At 46.9% G+C, this 17,830-nt stretch overlaps 1 long non-coding RNA gene across 1 annotated transcript; it reads right to left on the bottom strand.

Moving 5' to 3' along the window:
• Nucleotides 1-12,213: 12,213 nt before the first annotated feature.
• LOC141112214 (uncharacterized) lies at nt 12,214-17,002 on the bottom strand. The gene is made up of 2 exons (XR_012236552.1): nt 16,532-17,002; nt 12,214-13,675 (listed from the first exon to the last, which is right to left on the bottom strand). It is a non-coding gene; the product is annotated as an uncharacterized lncRNA (long non-coding RNA).
• Nucleotides 17,003-17,830: the final 828 nt, after the last annotated feature.

Below are 17,830 nucleotides of genomic sequence, written 5' to 3'. Positions count from 1 at the left end.
TTAATAGTAAAAAGGTCAGGGCTGAGCATGTAGGCCCTTTACAAAATAATCTAGAGTGGGTGACTGAGGCCAAAGAGAAGGCAAATTTATGAAATACTTTCTTCAGTTCTGTGTATACAAAAGAGCATGGGGGAGCTTATATCCATTGGGGGGGTGGGGGGGGGTGGTAGTGACAGTCACAAATGATCCACAATGGCTCAAAAGTGATATGGTCCAGAAATATTTAGACGTAATATAGGTGGATAAAGCACCTGGACCAGATGGCATCCACCCACGGATCCTAAAAGAATTGAGCTCTTTCATTTCGAATCCATTGTATCTCATTTTTAGGGGCTAATGACTGAAATAGTACCATTGGATTGGCGTAGGGCCAATGTGGTGCCCATATTTAAGAAGGGAACAAAGTCTTTACCAAGTAACTATAGACCTGTTAGTTTAACTTCTATAGTTGGGAAGATACTAGAGAGTTTAATAATAGATCACATAGATGAGTTCTTGCTGGAAAAAAATATTTTAAGCAACAGACAGCATGGATTCATGAAAGACAAAAGTCAAACAAACCTGATTTCTTCTTAGGAAGAGGTAAGTAAAACCTTGGACAGAGGGGTGGCTGTGGTACACTTCGATTTTGCAAGTGTTTAATACAGTTCACCACACATGGCTCATGTGTAAGGTAAAGTCTACAGCAGGGATATGCAATAAGCGGACCTCCAGCTGTTGCAAAACTACAAGTCCCATCATGCCTCTGCCTCTGGGTGTCATGCTTGTGGCTGTCAGTCTTGCTATGCCTCATGGGACTTGTAGTTCTGCAACAGCTGGAGGTCCGCTAATTACAAATCTCTGGTCTACAGGCTTGGAAATATCAGTTTGTAAATGGATAGAAAACTGGCTGAAAAACAGAATTCACAGAGTAGTGGTTAATGATTCTTACTCTGAATGGTCTAAGGTTATCAGTGTTGTACCCCAAGGTTCAGTGCTGGCACCCTTACTTTTTAATATCTTTATAAATTATATAGGCTCTGGGATTAAAAGTACCATTTCTGTTGTTGCAGATGACACCAAACTATGCAGTGGAATAACATCCTTACTGGGATGTCTCCAACTTACAAGCCAACCTCAATGCACTGTTTAATTGGGCGACTATGTGGCAGACTAGGGGGAGTACAACTGGGGGAATCCATAGTGGAGAAGGATCTGGTGGTTTTGGTAGATCATAATCTCAATAATAGCATGCAATACCAAGCTGTGGTTTCCAAAGCGAACAAAGTCCTTTCTTGTATTAAGAGAGGTATGGACTCCAGAGAGAGAGATATAATTTTGCCCCTGTATAAATCGTTAGTAAGACCTCATCTGGAATATGCAGTTCAGTTTTGAGCACCAGTTCTCAAAAAGGATATCAGGGAACTGGAGAAAGTGCAGAGAAGAGCAACCAAACTGATAAGAGGCATGGAGGAGCTCAGCTATGAGGAAGGATTAGAGGAACTGAATTTATTCTCTCTTGAGAAGAGGAGAGGAAGGGGGGATATAATCAACATGTACAAATATAGAAAGGATCCATATAGTAATCTTTGTGTTGAGTTATTCACTTTACAGTCAACACAGAGGACAAGAGGGCACTCTTTACGTCTTAAGGAAAAGCGATTTTCATCTCCAAATATGGAAAGGTTTCTTCACAGTAAGAGCTGTGAAAATGTGGGATAGACTCCCTCCAGAGGTGGTTCTGGCTAGCTCAGTAGATTGCTTTATAAGAGAAGTATGCGAATCAGATTTTTTTTCCCTATAATCATGCTTGCTTAGGTGGATGCAGCATTGATCCGATGTTGCATCTGTCACCCGCTGCCTCTACACTGAGAACCGAGCCATTGAACACCGCCGCTGGCTTGGTTCTCTCGGCTCCCCGAGCATAGAACTGCTGTCTGTCAATCAGCAGCTCTTCTGCGCTGCTCCTCCACACTCACTGAAGCGCTGAGCTGTGGAGGGGCGGGGAGCGGCTGTCTCAGCCTCTCAGTGGCTCGCTAAGAGGACATGGGGCCACACAATGAAACTGGAAGAGAAGTGGTTTAACCTTAAAGTGATTGTAAAGTCTTTTTTTTTTTTAAACAAATAACAAATGTTATACTTACCTCCTCTGTGCAGTAGGTTTTGCACAGAGCAGCCCTCTCTTCCAAAATCGGTAGTGTAGAGAAGAAGTAGGGATAGTTTTAAAAGACTCTTGGCCATGCATCTTAGTGAAAACAATGTACAGGGATATGGGAAATTATTTTCTACATGCACGCACACACACACACACCAACACGGGTTGAACTTGATGGACTGTTGTCTTTATTCAACCTTACCAACTATGTAACTATGAAATTGTGCTGAAGTAGCACAATTTAAAAGCCACATTCAGTGTGAACGGGGGCTTTTGTAATGCGTACTTTTGTAATGAGCTCTGTGATTGGTCACAGTGATCACATGGTACAGACAGGACCAATCACAGCCCATCTGTACCATGTGATTAGCTGTGGCCAATCACAATAGTAAACGCTGAACGGTTTTCATTCAGACAAAATGGTTACTTATAACTGTAAAATTCAGTTATAAGCAATCAGTGTGTAAAAAAAAAAAAAATAAATAAATAAACCTGAGTACCTCCCCAGAGTAGTACAATATTACTATGGTAACACTGTATTGCTCTGGTCGCTGTATGTATGTATATAAAAAAATAAAAATTGCAATAAAATATATGTATATTTTTTTTCCATACTGTTACCAGGCAGTGTGCCTGCTCACCGCCACACCAGTTATATGATGACGCTGTACTGCACTGGTGCCAGTATGTAAAAAATTCCGTGTCCTAACAACTGATGACACACTTTTTGTAGTCATGCAAGCATGCATATGGGGTCGAAAAAGGCTGCTCCAGCCCCGCCCCCTAACTCCGGCTCCCACTAAACTTCTTGCTTGCAGTGGCTTCTCTCCCGGCAGCACACACAATTCTCCCTGCTCCCCTGCATCCATAACGGAGGAGGAGAGAGAGCTCGCGCGCAGAAGTGAACACATGTGTAGCGCCCGCATAGGAAACCGGTGTTCAAACCACACATGTGAGGTATCGCTGCGATCGGTAGAGCGAGAGCAATAATTCTAGCCCCAGACCTTTGTCGCCATTCCACGAGTGGGCGCAATTTTGAAGCGTGACATGTTGGGTATCAATTTACTCGGCTTAACATTATGTTTCACAATATAAAAAAAAAATTGGGCTAACTTAACTGTTGTCTTATTTTTTTAATTAAAAAAAAGTGTATTTTTTCCGAAAAAAAAGTGCACTTGTAAGACCACTGCGCAAATACAGTGTGAAAGTATTGCAACGACTGCTATTTTATTCTCTAGGGCAGGAATATGCAATTAGCGGACCTCCAGCTGTTGCAAAACTACAAGTCCCATCATGCCTCTGTCTCTGGGTGTCATGCTTGTGACTGTCAGAGTTTTGCTATGCCTCATGGGAATTGTAGTTCTGCAACAGCTGGAGGTCCGCTAATTGCATATCCCTGCTCTAGAGTGTTAGAGCCCCCAAACCTTTTACTTTTTTTTTTTTTTTAAGTAATTTTCTAGCAAAAAAAACTGTTTTTAACTTGTAAACAACAAATGTCAGAAAGAGGCTCGGTCCTTAAGTGGTTAAGAGGGGGTGCTGATATAAAGAGCCTCTGATCTAATGGGGTGTCTGTAGGGGAGGGGTGCTGCATTAGACAAGAGATCCCCCTTATCAGCGCTCCCTATTCTTTTTAAGTTAAAAGAGAAAAACGCAATAAATAAACTCACTGTTGGGTTGCTGCTAGCACTGATATCTGTTCCCACACCCAGGGCCGGATTAACATAGGGGCTATTGGAGCTGCAGCTCCAGGCCCCTTACCTTAAGATAGACCCATTCAAAAAAAATCCCAAAAAACAAACGATCGACTTTGAGGGTCACGGTTTGGCGACCAGGGGTCACATAGAGCCCAAATTGGGGGGTAAGTAGCGGAAGACCTACTCAACCACTGGTCCCCAATTTGGGGCTCCTATCATCTACGGTTCCGGAGATACGGGGCTCCTTGCACAGCCTGTCAGAAGCTACATACAGAGCGGCCAGTTTAAATATAAGCTGGCACACTCTGTTTGCAGCAGACTGAGAGGATGAGCTCACAGAGCCTCTCCTCACTTCTTGTCAGAGGCACTGAGCTCAATGGACAGCTTGGAGCCTGCAGATTTTTACAGGCAGCACCGCCCGTCAAACTCACCTATTCATTTCTATGGGGCCACTCTGCAACTGCAGGCCAAACTCGGTCGCAGTAGAAGCATAGTCCAACAATGTAAAACTACCCTTCAGCAATGTTAAAAAAAAAAAAAACAAGGAGGTGGCAGTAGCACTTCCTGAACGCCTGTCGGCTGCTGCTATACCACTCGTTGAAAAGCAATACACCACAGATCACTTTTAAGAGGGCAGTAAGCATTACCGCAAATGTGAAAGAAACGTGAAACACATCATTCATTTCACACTCCCCACCAACCAGGTCACTCCCCAGCCACTTCCCATGTTAGCCACCTCCCTTCAACTTATATCACAGGTGACCATTTCCCAACCTGCAGCTGTCAGACCTTACTCCATAAGATATAACTCCCAATTACTCCCCCCCACCCACTGATTGATATCCCTCCATGACCACCTCACACCCCCCTGCTGACAGACCTCTCTCCCCAGCCTGTCCTCACACCCTTTCACCTGCTGACCTGTGGATGGGGGAATAACTCTCGCAGTGTTATTGTGTTCTGCCAGTGGAGAGCCTTCCCAACGCACAGAATACAATGATCAGTATTGCTAACTATAGCTGGCAGCACTGATTGTTTTGGGAAAAACCTGACAGGCTGGTTGGGCACTGCTCAAGGGCCACCGGGTCAGTAGGCCCTGAGGTAGGTTATGCCATAAAGTACTAGTATGCACAGCAGGGTACACTTACCTGTCAGACTGAGCCCTCCAGTGCTGCGCTGTGATCAATGCGGCGGGTCCCAGGCGTTTCCATCTTCACTGGGTCTTCCTTCCGGGTTCTGTGCCTTTGTTCACTTGCCTTGGCCGGGCTGTGTTGCTGTCACTCCCACACATGCTCATGCGCATCCTCTCTCTCATCCTCCCTCCCTTACTCCTCACCCCTCTCTCATCCTCCCCCTCTCTCATCCTCCCCCTCTCTAATTTAATTTGCTATAACAAAAAATTGTTTGCACAATTATTTTTTATTTTATTTTATTTTTTTATAAAAAGCCCCACTATAATCTTCAGCACCAGGCCCACGATGTTCTTAACTATAATCTTCAGCACCTGCCCACACCTCAAAAAAAATTGAAAAAATGCAGTGCAACCTGCACCTATAATTTTATTAATTCATATGTGAAAAAAAATGTGAATAATGGGGGATTAACTCCATATGATTTGAAATGTTATTTAATAACAAAATATATGCATAGTGCATATTCCAAAAAAAATTGCCATGCGCTGCTAAAGTGTTCGGGTTTTGCTTGAAGAAAAGGTGGCAACCCTAAATCAGACCTGGAGGCAAACGTCACTTCCCCCTTTCCCCAGCAGAGAGCAGTGTGCTGTCATGCAGGAGGCGTGGCTTCATACTGACAGCAGAAGATAAGCTGTCAGCGACCGGCGAAGAGCTCCAGGACCCCACATCTCTGGTCTGAAGGTGAGTGTAGATCCACTATAAGGAATGTTCCAGCTAAATATGGGATTTGAAGAAAGAATTGGTGTGGAGGGGAAATGGTTACAGATAGGTGGATGTGTCAGCACATGTAAGTGTAAGCTGCAGGAGAGATGAGTGAGAAGCATAACCCTTTCATGACTAAGCCTATTTTTGAAATTTGGTGTTTACAAGTTAAAATCCGTATTTTTTGCTAGAAAATTACTTAGAACCCCCAAACATTATATATATTTTTTTAGCAGAGAATCTAGAGAATAAAATGGCGATTGTTGCAATATTTTTTATCACACGGTATTTGTGCAGCGGTGTTTTAAACGCAAATTTTTGTAAAAGTGACACTTTCATGAATTTTAAAAAATCCAAACAGTAAAGTTACCCCAATTTTTTTGTATAATGTGAAAGATGATGTTACGCCGAGTAAATAGATACCAAGCATGTCACCCTTTATAATTGCACGCACTCGTGGAATGGCGACGAACTACGGTACCTTTGAATTTCCATAGGCGACGCTTTAAAATTTTTTTACGGTTACCAGGTTTGAGCTACAGAGGAGGTCTAGGGCTAGAATTATTGCTCTCGCTCTGACGATCGCGGCGATACCTCACATGTGTGGTTTGAACACCGTTTACATATGCGGGCGCGACTTCCGTATGCGTTTTCTTCGCTGTGCGAGCTCGCGGGGACAGGGGCACTTTAAAAAATTTTTTTTTTTTTTTTTTTTTTATTTATTTTATTTATTTTTGTACTTTATAAATTGTGTTTAAAATTTTTTTTTTTTTTTTTTTTTTTACTTTTATTGCTGTCACAAGCAATGTAAACATCCCTTGTGACAGTAATATGTGGTGACAGGTACTCTTTATGGAGGGATGGGGGGTCTAAAAGACCCCCCATCCCTCCTTTACACTTCAAAGTATTCAGATCGCCGAAAACGGCGATTCTGAATACTGTGTACTCTTTTAAATTCGGCACCATTGGCAGCCGAGTAAACGGGAAGTGACGTCATGACGTCGCTTCTGCGTTCACAACAAGAAGGCTGGAACGAAGCCGCTCGCAGCTTCGTTCCAGTCCGCCCCCAGCCGCCGAAGGCAGCCGAACGGACACCGGGCCTCCCGATCGCACGGGAGGCCCGGTAACAGCGGCGGGAGGCGGCGGGAGGGGGGGGGGGGGGGGGAAATGTCCCTTCCCGCTCCCGCTCCTCCGGTATAACAACCGAGCGGCTTTTAGCCGCATCGGTTGTTATACACGGGTAGCCGATCGCCCGCTGTAAACGGTACCGGGATGATGCCTGCAGCTGCGGGTATCATCCCGGTATAACCCCGGAAAGCCGAGTACGCATATCTGCGTATGGTCGGCGGGAAGGGGATAAACAATGACATTAGACCAGGAACATCCATAGGATTTTATACTCTTGTCCTTCAGCCCGCACTTCTCACCCTTCTCTGGCAGAACATCTGGAACTGCAACTAATCAGGGACGGCCTGACACTGTCACATGATAAACTTCTGGTTGGCTACCACATCCACCGCTCCGGCCGGTGTCTTGCCGAGAAGGTTCCCCCAGCGGATAAGGACCCCCCCTGTACTGCGCAGGTGCTGCGCTTGCGCAGTACGAATGACTAGGAGCCGCCGAAAATAGCCGAAGATGAAAAATTTCAATCAGCTGTACACGGCGCCTGCGCCCTGGGTCCAGGTTGAAGCCCCACCATCCAAGTGGACCTAGAGGGAGAATAAAAAAGTGCCGAGCGCAGCGAGCGACCCGCTTACAGGCGCCGTGTACAGCTGATATCTATTCTATTTGGCTTCGGCTATTTCTGCCGGCTCCTACTGCGCTGCGCCTGCGCAGTAGAGGGGGGTCCTTATCCGCCGAGGGGAACTTTCTCGGCACAACACCGGTGTCTTAACCTCCCTGGCGGTATGATTATTTCGGATTTTAGGTGCTGAAAGCGGTACAATTATTTTGCATGGAAATTTGGCGTTTTATATTGTAGGTCTGTAAATCTTAACAATAACACATTTAAATCTGTCCAAACCAGAGTCTAGTAGATATCCCGGGTATGATAAAGTTTGAAACACAAAAACATAAATTATAATATAATAAATAAAAATAAATAATTTAAAAAAATTAAAAAAAATAGTAATAAAATAAATTTCCCCACAATTCACTATCGCTCAATTCTGCAAGTGTTCTAATTTACTATCGCTGTTTTCTAGCTGGTCTAAAGCCACTTTTGACGTAAAGGGACACTTTTTGGTTGCTATGGACAATCTCCAGTTTCCAGGCAGAAAGAACAGTGTATATCATGTAAAACTGCATGCAGGGCATGGGCCAGAGCACTGGGGACAAAAGGGATGTGAAATCATTTCATACAGTACTGTAATCTGTAAGATTACAGTACTGTATGTGTTATGATTTTGACATTTTTTTGAATTTGCCGCCAGGCTCCGCCCCCGTGCGTCGCGCCGCTCGCAGGGAACGGAGCCTGGCACGGAGAGGCTTCGGAGGAGGACGGAGCCCTCGGACACTGCGGGGGACATCGCAGGATCCCGGGGACAAGGTAAGTAACGCCGCCCCAGGATCCTGCAATGCGATCCCGAGTGTGGCTCGGGGTTACCGCTAATGGTACTGAATTTTAACCCCGAGCCACACTCGGGAAAACCGCCAGGGAGGTTAATGCCACATGACAATCTTTAGTATATTAGGTAATCACCACACTACTATTTACAATAAACTACTGGAGGTAAAATAAAAAAGTGTCAGTAAAAGGTTTGCTGCTAAGCACTGTTATGTGCTCCCACATCAGAAAAAAAAAAAAAGTGCACCACTAACTTACTAATCAATAAGTTAACAATAATGGTGGAACCCTCCAATGTATGGAAATCTCAATAAACTTCAATTTTACCACAATACCGATCTCTGTGATATGTAACTTCACATATAATACACATCAAACTGAAAACAAGACATAACAAATTAAACTTAGCAGGGATGGTGGAAACCCCTCTACAGATAATTGCAATACAAACTATGTAATTGCAACTTTTTAGTTGGGAGGTTTACTTCATTATAGCACTTTGTAATTTACATTTTTTAGATAGTAACTAAAACATATAAAATTAAGTGTAACAATTATAATGTGAATTATTGTACTTGAAGTTCATTTCCCCCACCCCTGCTAAGTCCATATCTTTATGGACCTTGCTTTGTGCTCTGGTGTGCAGTCATGTTAGAACAGGAAGGGGCCGTCCCCAAACTGTTCCCACAAAGTTGGGAGCATGAAATTGTCCAAAATGTCTTGGTATACTGACGCCTTACGACCCCTTTCACACTGGAGGCGTTTTTCAGGTGCTTTAGTGCTAAACATAGCGCCTGAAATAAGCCTCAGCTGCAATGCCAGTGTGAAAGCCTGAGTGCTTTCACACTGGGGCGCTGCGCTGGCAGGGTGTCACAAAAAGTCCTGCAAGCAGCTTCTCTGCAGCGCTGTAGGAGCGGTGAATACCCCACTCCTGTTGAAATCAATGGGCAGTACCGTCGGCAAACTGCCGCTGCACGCTGTTTTAATCCTTTTTCGGCCGCTAGCGGGGGTTAAGAGGGGCCCACTAGTGGCGCTGCTAAAACGACAGTAAAGTGCCGCTAAAAATAGCTGCGCTTTACCGCTGACGCCTGGGCGCTGGCAGTGTGAAAGTTTTCCCCTCACTGGAATTAAGGGGCCAAGCCCAACCCCTGAAAAACAACCCCACACCATAATCCCCCCTCCACCAAATGATTTGGACCAGTGCATAGCAAGGTCCATAAAGGCAGGGATGAGCGAGTTTGGGATGGAACAACTTGACTGGCCTGCACAGAGTCCTGAACTAAACTCGATAGACCACCTTTGGGATGAATTAGAGCAGAGACTGCGAACCAGGCCTTCTCATCCAACATTAGTGCCTGACCTCACAAATGTGCTTCTTGAAGAATGATCAAACCTTCCCTAAACGCAACCTAAACCTTGTGGACAACCTTCCCAGAAGAGTTGAAGCTGTTCTAGCTGCAAAGGGTGTGCCAACTCAATATTGAACCCTACGGACTAAGACTGGGATGCCATTGAAGTTCATGTGCGTGTAAAGGCAGGTGTCACAATACTTTTGACTGTGTGTGTGTGTGTGTATATATATATATATATATATATATATATATATATACATACATATACACACGCGCGCGTATGTGTGTTTGAGCTTTGGGGTGCACACCCTAATGCAATAGGCTGCGCACGCCTATGGGGGTTACAGAGATCCCAGCCAGGGGGCACACACCACCCAGTGGGGTACAGAGATCCCTGCCAGGGAGGCACATACTACACTATCCAGTGGGCGCACAGAGATGCCCGCAAGGGGGCGCACACCACCCAATGTGGGCACAGAGATCCCTTTTCGGGAGCAGTGATTTTAATAATGCTTAAAGTGTTTAGAACAGCCCCTGCACAAAATGACATTTCTAAAGGAAAAAAGTCATTTAAAACTACTAGCGGCTATAATGAATTGTCGGGTCTCGGCAATACAGATAAAAGTCATTGAAAAAAATGGCATGGAATCCCCCCAGTCCATTACCAGGCCCTTTGGGTCTGGTATGAAAATTAAGGGGAACCCCAAACCAAAATTTAAAAAAAAAAATTACGTGGGGGTCCCCCCAAATTCCATAACAGACCCTTCAGGTCTGGTATGGATATTAAGGGGAACCCTGCGCCCGGCGCATGTTAAAGTTGCAAAATTGTGCTTAGGCATTAAGATTTGTTTTACCCTTAGGCATGAGGGGGCTAAAGAAAAACAATAGCCTTAATTTGAAAATTGCTGATAAGTAGGATTTTATTGCAGGAGAGACTCCCATAAACATGTGCAAGAGTGCCAACATCACAAACTGATCAATAAAGATATCCGAAGACACCTAGCATGGAACACTGACATCTCCAGTAGGCACTGCAGCAAGGTCTATATCCTGGCAGTGGCTCAGCAACACGTCCTCTCACTCTTCCAGTCTCCCCCACATAGTACTCGCTTGGTGGTTTTTCAGCAGCTCAGTCTCTCACGGGGGGGGGGGGGGGGTCGACTGTAACTGTACCACTCACCAACTCTCCCCATAACACTGCGCCGTCCTGGTGAATTTTTTCCTGGGCAAATCGAGGTCTCTCTTCAAAAAGCAGGGTCAAGTTCAGGCCCCATGAACTTCGGTGAATAGGCCATTCCTTGAGACTACATGTCCCATTCATGCCCCTGAAGTCTCTTCTGATTGGTAGCTCGTTCTGCTTGGGGGGGGGAGAGCGAGCATCAATTAGACAGAGCTGGCTGTTGACGGGGGGGGGGCCAGGTTGCGAGCACACAGACAACCTGCAGCTGCGCCTTTTCCCTGTGATAGCACAGCAGACCCGAGACCTGTAGCGGCCTGTGCAGCGGTGTGAGGGGAGAGCGCTCAGCTACACTGATATGATAGGGAGGCAGCATGGGCCCCTGTAGCTATGAGCAACCCCTGGGCTCAAGGGGCAGCTGCTTTGGACCCCACAAAGATAACTGGGCTCAAGGCAGCTTCCCCTTTTGCCCCGCCTTAAAGACGGGCCTGACCTTACCCCATACTCTGACTGGATCTCTACACACACACACACACACACACACACCCACACCCCTTAGCCTGCTCAGACCACATACCTCTGGTACACTTTTCCCTGCTCATACCACATCCTGGCTTGGAGTTAGCGGAACACACTTTCACCCTGAATCTGATCGAGCCAATGCACCTCGTTATTATGTGGCCTGCAGTATACCCTTTTAATGCTTTTTTGATGCATGCAAAAGCCCATTTAAACAGCCTTGCAAATACCACACACAATGTCTGCTGGACTGAATAAAAAAAAAAAGACACATTAACAAAGCCATAATTGTGTTTAAACGTTTTATTTGTATTTTTTAAACAAACATATTATAATGTATTCAATATCAGCAAATTGAGATATATACTGTAAATAAATGGAGAAAAATAAAAAACTTTTTTTACACACAAGCAGTGGGAGAAAAAAAAAAAAAAAATTAAGAGAGCAACAAAATAAAGATTGATAAGAGTTGAAAATACCACTGGGGTAACAGGGGGGGGGGGGGGGGGGGGGTGTTTGAACCAAGAGTTGCACTATTAACGTTAGTCCTTTAAAAAAAAAACAAATAAAAAAAAGGGGGGAGGAGGGCAGAAATACGTCTGGGACGTCCATTTGTTTTCATTAAAAACAATCAAAAATGAATCTCCTGATGTAATAAAGAATACACAAAATCTAGAAAAAAAATATGGGTTTAGTGCCTGCCCCAGATATTTAACCTGAATAGACATTTAAGGCTGTGTAAGTTCAGGTGCAGCTTGGTAACAGATGAGCTGCTAGGAGGTTCCATGAGCTTTATAATCCCTAAGCAAAATACAGAGTTAAAGTGCTTTGTAATATTAACCCCTTCAGATCTGCGCTATAGCCAAATGATGGCTACAGTGTGGACCTACATTGCTGGGAGGCCATCAATAGACGTCCTCCCCTTTGCACACTCCCCGCACTGTGATCACCAAGTCAATGAGAGGAACGCGAGGAGAATAAAAAGCCAATCATTGGCTTCTGTGCAAGTTACATCAGTCCCAAAGAGGAAGATGCACAGCCATCTCATCTGTGCCCACAAGTGCCACCTGCCAGTGCCCACAGTGCATAACAGTTCCACAAATCAGTGCTAGCAATCAGTGCCACCTATCAATGCCCACCAGTGGTGCCAATCAGTACCACCTTGCAGTGCTGCCTATCAGTGTCACCTACCAGTGAACCTCACTGCCACCCATCAGTGCCACCTATTAGTACCACTTCTCAGTGCCCACCAGTGCCACCTATCAATGCCCTTCAGTGCCCATCAATGCAGCCTATCGTGCACCCAGCAATGCAGCCTCATCAGCGTACATCAATGCAGCGCCTCTGCAAAGCGCCCCATGCCTACTCACGTTGCCTGCGCTCTCGTTACTTTGTTTGTTACAGCCAGCACTAAAATCAGTGCTGCAGTCAGACCAGGACCAATGAAAGCACTTGGTCATGCGACAGTGCTTGGGCATAAAAAAATTGACTACTAAGCAGAGTAATGTCTTATGACCAAGTGACATCACAGGTCACGGGCTTCCTTTAACCCAGAAGCACAGGGTGGTGTCAAGGATCGCAATGAAGAAAGCAGTCGAGAGGTAATGGTTGGCCTTTGCAAAGACCATGTCACTTTGTTCTGCGTGGGAAAGGCGACCATGTCACTAAAGAAACAAGTGCTGAGAGAATTACTATTTCAGACCTCTCCTCTTAAAAATGCTAGCTGCATGGCTTCCATGCTGATCCTCTTCAATGCCAAGTCACTGAACTAGAACACGTATATAAGCAGTAAAGCCTTACCTGCATACTCTTTCCCAAGTTAGTGACTCAAAGCACTGAAGTCACTGGACCTCCATGACAGTAAGCAATGGCAGCCGGCAGATCTACTTAGTGCAGCTTTCTGTTGCACAAAACAGAGGGCGCCAAAAAATGAAACCACAGCGTCATGTCCCAAAGCAGAGCCGGGGTAGAAGTCAATAGACATAGAATGCATTAAGGTGAAAAAACGTTTACCTTTACAACCCCTTTAAGGATCACCCTGCAAACTGTGACTCCCTCTTCCATCCGCACCTGTACCCATCAACCTGGATTCCCCATCCATTCCCATCATAAGGGACAGCCCACAATATATGCACCCCACCACCATACTGATGACCCTGTAATGTGACCCACCATTTCCCAATACCAGACAGCTCACAATCTATGTACTTAAGATGTAGTAGATCTTCTGTTTTTAATATGAAATGTTGCAAGTGGCCCATTCAGGTAATCATGCCAATTAGCTTCAGAGGGGGATGTGTCATGTCTCATATGGCACAGCAATCCTTCCATGAGTGTCCTGGAAGAAATCCAAAAACATAAGAAAAGCAGTTAGGGCCACACCAATGTTTGTAGAGTCCAGAAAGAATTACAGCATTATAGAGAATTACACCCAACATACAGGACAAGAGAAGTGCTACTGTGCTGATTCCTTACACGCAGAATAAGAACAGATACTGAGAATTATACCCACAGGGGACAAGAGAAGTGGCACTGTGCAGTGTACATACAGGCGGACAAAGAATGATGGGCACTGATTAGGTGGCACCGATATGCAGCACTGATGAGCACCGATAGGTGGCAGTGACGGACACTGCTGGGGCTACACCGACAACCAGTACCCTGATGATCTGTACAGGTCTCCCCCTGCAGGGAGATGCTTCTGATCGGCTCTCCTCACACTGACAGTATATGGGGCGATGAGAGCCGATAAACAACACTTCTGTATTTACATATGATCGGCTGTGATTGGACACAGCCGATCACATGTTTAAAGAACCACATCATTGGCTCTTGGCTCCAGATAGGGACTACATCCCCCACAAATCCCTACAGTTCCCAGCAGCCCTACACAGCTCCCTGGGTGGGCTTTCCCTTCCCAGGATATTCTGCAGCCAATCCTTGCCCTCCTGCTGTCTGAGTGGTAGGTGGGACCGCTGTCCAGCACCTGCAGAGTCCTCTTTCTCCTCTTCTCCAGCCCAGCAGCTCTGGCAGGGAGAAGTAGAGAGTGTGCAGGATAAGCCGTGTGATGACCCATCATGCAGAGGGACAAAGCAGCACCACTGCCCAGGCTGCAAAAGCACTTATGTATTCAAAAAACACAACATGGATTTAACCACTTCAAGACCAGGCCTTTTTCTGACACTTGGTGCTTACAAGTTAAAATCAGTATTTTTTACTATAAAATAGGGTTGCACCAATACCATTTTTTCGACACTGAGTACAAGTACGGTACTTTTTTTTTTTTAAGTACTTGCCGATACCTATAGAAGAGTAGGTAAAGGGGTGGTTTGGGAGGTAGGGGGAGTTGGGTGAGGCTGGGGTGAAGATGTGCTAAATGAGAAAAAAAAAGTATGTGCTGCCACTTAAATAAACATGATTGAATACATTCAGCTGGTGCAAACACCCAATGTTCCCCACCAAAAAGAAGTATAAATATATGTACTGTGCTGCTGTCTCAAATTCTAATGATCTATATAGTGTTATTAACATAAAACAAAAATTACTGGCAAAGAAAAGTGAACTCCAATATCGATGCCTAAATATATCTTGGCATGTTATTAATCTGAAAATTAGCATATATATAGGGGGTTATTTACTAAAGGAAAATCCACTTTACACTGCAAGTGCACTTGGAAGTAAAGTCGCTGTAGATCTGAGGGGGACATGCAAGGAAAATAAAAAACAGCATTTTAGCTTGCACATGATTGGATGATAAAATCAGCAGAGCTTCCCCTCATTTCAGAGCTTCCCCTTCGATTTAGATCGACTGCACTTCCAAGTGCACTTGCAGTGCAAAGGGAATTTGCCTTTCGCAAATAACCCCCATAGTGTCCATGCATGAAAAAAAAAAAAAAAAATTCATACATAATTGTTCGAATCCCAACTTCCTACTGGTTGGTGAAACCAAAACTCCAGTACAAACAGTCCTATTTGCTGGAATTACATGGACACTATAGATGCAAATTTGCAGATTATAAACACACCAAGATATATTTAGGCATCGATATTGGAGTTCACTTTTCTATGTCAGTTTCAGACATAGAGAGGAAGGGAGAGGAAGAGAGAGAGAGGGGGGGGCGAGGAAGAGAGAGAGAGGGGGGGAGGAAGAGAGAGAGAGGGGGGGAGGAAGAGAGAGAGAGAGGGGGGGAGGAAGAGAGAGAGAGGGGGGGGGAGGAAGAGAGAGAGGAAGAGAGAGAGGGGGGGGAAGAGAGAGAGGGGGCAGAGGGAGATGAGGAAGAGGGGGGAGGGAGATGAGGAAGAGAGGGGGGAGGGAGATGAGGAAGAGAGGGGGGAGGGAGATGAGGAAGAGAGGGGGGAGGGAGATGAGGAAGAGAGGGGGGAGGGAGATGAGGAAGAGAGGGGGGAGGGAGATGAGGAAGAGAGGGGGGAGGGAGATGAGGAAGAGAGGGGGGAGGGAGATGAGGAAGAGGGGGGGAGGGAGATGAGGAAGAGGGGGGGAGGGAGATGAGGAAGAGAGGGGGGGAGGGAGATGAGGAAGAGAGGGGGGGAGGGAGATGAGGAAGAGAGGGGGGGAGGGAGATGAGGAAGAGAGGGGGGGAGGGAGATGAGGAAGAGAGGGGGGGAGGGAGATGAGGAAGAGGGGGGGAGGGAGATGAGGAAGAGGGGGGGAGGGAGATGAGGAAGAGGGGGGGGGAGGGAGATGAGGAAGAGGGGGGGGGGGAGATGAGGAAGAGAGGGGGGGGAGATGAGGAAGAGGGGGGGGGGGAGATGAGGAAGAGGGGGGGGGGGAGATGAGGAAGAGAAGGGGGGGGAGATGAGGAAGAGAGGGGGGGGAGAGATGAGGAAGAGAGGGGGGGGGAGATGAGGAAGAGAGGGGGGGGGGGAGATGAGGAAGAGGGGGGGGGGAAGATGAGGAAGAGAGGGGGGGGGAGATGAGGAAGAGAGGGGGGGGGAGATGAGGAAGAGAGGGGGGGGAGATGAGGAAGAGAGGGGGGGGAGATGAGGAAGAGAGGGGGGGAGATGAGGAAGAGAGGGGGGGGGATGAGGAAGAGAGGGGAGGAGGATGAGGAAGAGAGGGGGGGGATGAGGAGAGGGGGTGTCTGGGGGGTATATAAGGAATAGAGGGGGGTTGTAGGAGGAGTAGAGATGGAAGGTGTGGGGTAAGTTGGCTCCCCTCCCCCCTCGTACTTACAGACACATCTTTCCTCCTCCAGTCATGTGACAAGGGGATAGAGACGGAGGGAGAACGGCAGCCTTCCCTCACTGTACAGCTCTCTATTGCCACCTGCAGGCTGGAGGGAGGAGTAACCCGAATCCTCTCTCCAGCTTTCTGTACTCCTCTCCTGTCTCTGTTGATCGGGGCTAAGCGCGAGCTCGTGGCTACCGTTGGGCAGGCGGGAAGGGGGGGGTCATCCACGCGCTTTCTCTGATTGGCGGAGGCGGCGGGTGGATGACTCATAGCAGGCACGGGACAGCTTAGCGGCGCCATTTCTATTGTCGCTGCGTCACGGAGAGGGCGTGTCTTCCGACAGCTTTTTTTGACAGAACCGGCACAGCGCCCAATAGTGGACTAATCGGAAACTACATCCCCGGCTTTTCATCTCCATCTATCGGAGAACATAGTAAGTGTCATTATCAGTGATGTCACCTTATCAGTGAGGGGGGTCCAGTGGGGGGATGTGGGGGGGGGGGGACAATAGAGAGCTGGACCCGGCTTGTGTAATGATCTCTCAGTGTTTTCTCTCCTCCTTTCTGGTCTGAGGGAAGACTCCATAGGAGTGCACAGGGGGTGTGCCGGTTTGCTGTCTCCCGGAGATCTGCCCCGAAATGTTGTGTGTGACCCCCGCTGGCTGTCTATGGAACAGTCTGACAGGCAGCAGATGGTGAGTGTTGTCAGAGCCCTGAGTGTGAGATCTGTCAGATAATGTCACGGCTTGTAGAGACAAAGATCAGCTGTCACTAGTCAGAGGGGATGTCGGGGGTGGGCGGGACCGAACAGTTATCATACATCAGCCAATGGGATGGAGTGTGGGCGGGCCTATCCATTTATGTGGCTCCGCCCCCTTTCTTAAGCAGCCCAATCATTGGCTGGTGTTGATAGCTGCTTAGTCTTGCCTGTCTTGCCTGTCTTGCCGAATAAGTTCCCTCGGCGGATAAGTTCCCCCCTGCAGCGCCTGCGCAGTACAAACTACTAACAGCCGCCGGAGATAGCCGAAGCTCAAGATCCACAATCAGCTGTACACGGCGCCTGCGCCCTGGGTCCAGGTTCCTTCCCTACCATCTAAGTGGACCTAGAGGGGAATCTAAAAGAGCCGAGTGAAGCGTGGCGAGCGGCCCTCTTACAGGCGCCGTGTACAGCTGATTTTCAGCTATTCCGCTTCGGCTATTTCCGAAGCGGCGCCTGCGCAGTAGAGGGGGGAACTTATCAGCCGAGCGGAACTTTCTCGTCAGAACACCGGCTGAGTTGTGATCTCTCCTGCAAGTAGTTCCA

The sequence above is a fragment of the Aquarana catesbeiana genome, linkage group LG11, assembly GCF_042186555.1.
Source record: "Aquarana catesbeiana isolate 2022-GZ linkage group LG11, ASM4218655v1, whole genome shotgun sequence".
Lineage (NCBI taxonomy): Eukaryota > Metazoa > Chordata > Amphibia > Anura > Ranidae > Aquarana > Aquarana catesbeiana.
The sequence above is the reverse complement of the archived record's forward strand: the minus strand, read 5'-3'. Positions and strand labels throughout refer to the sequence as shown.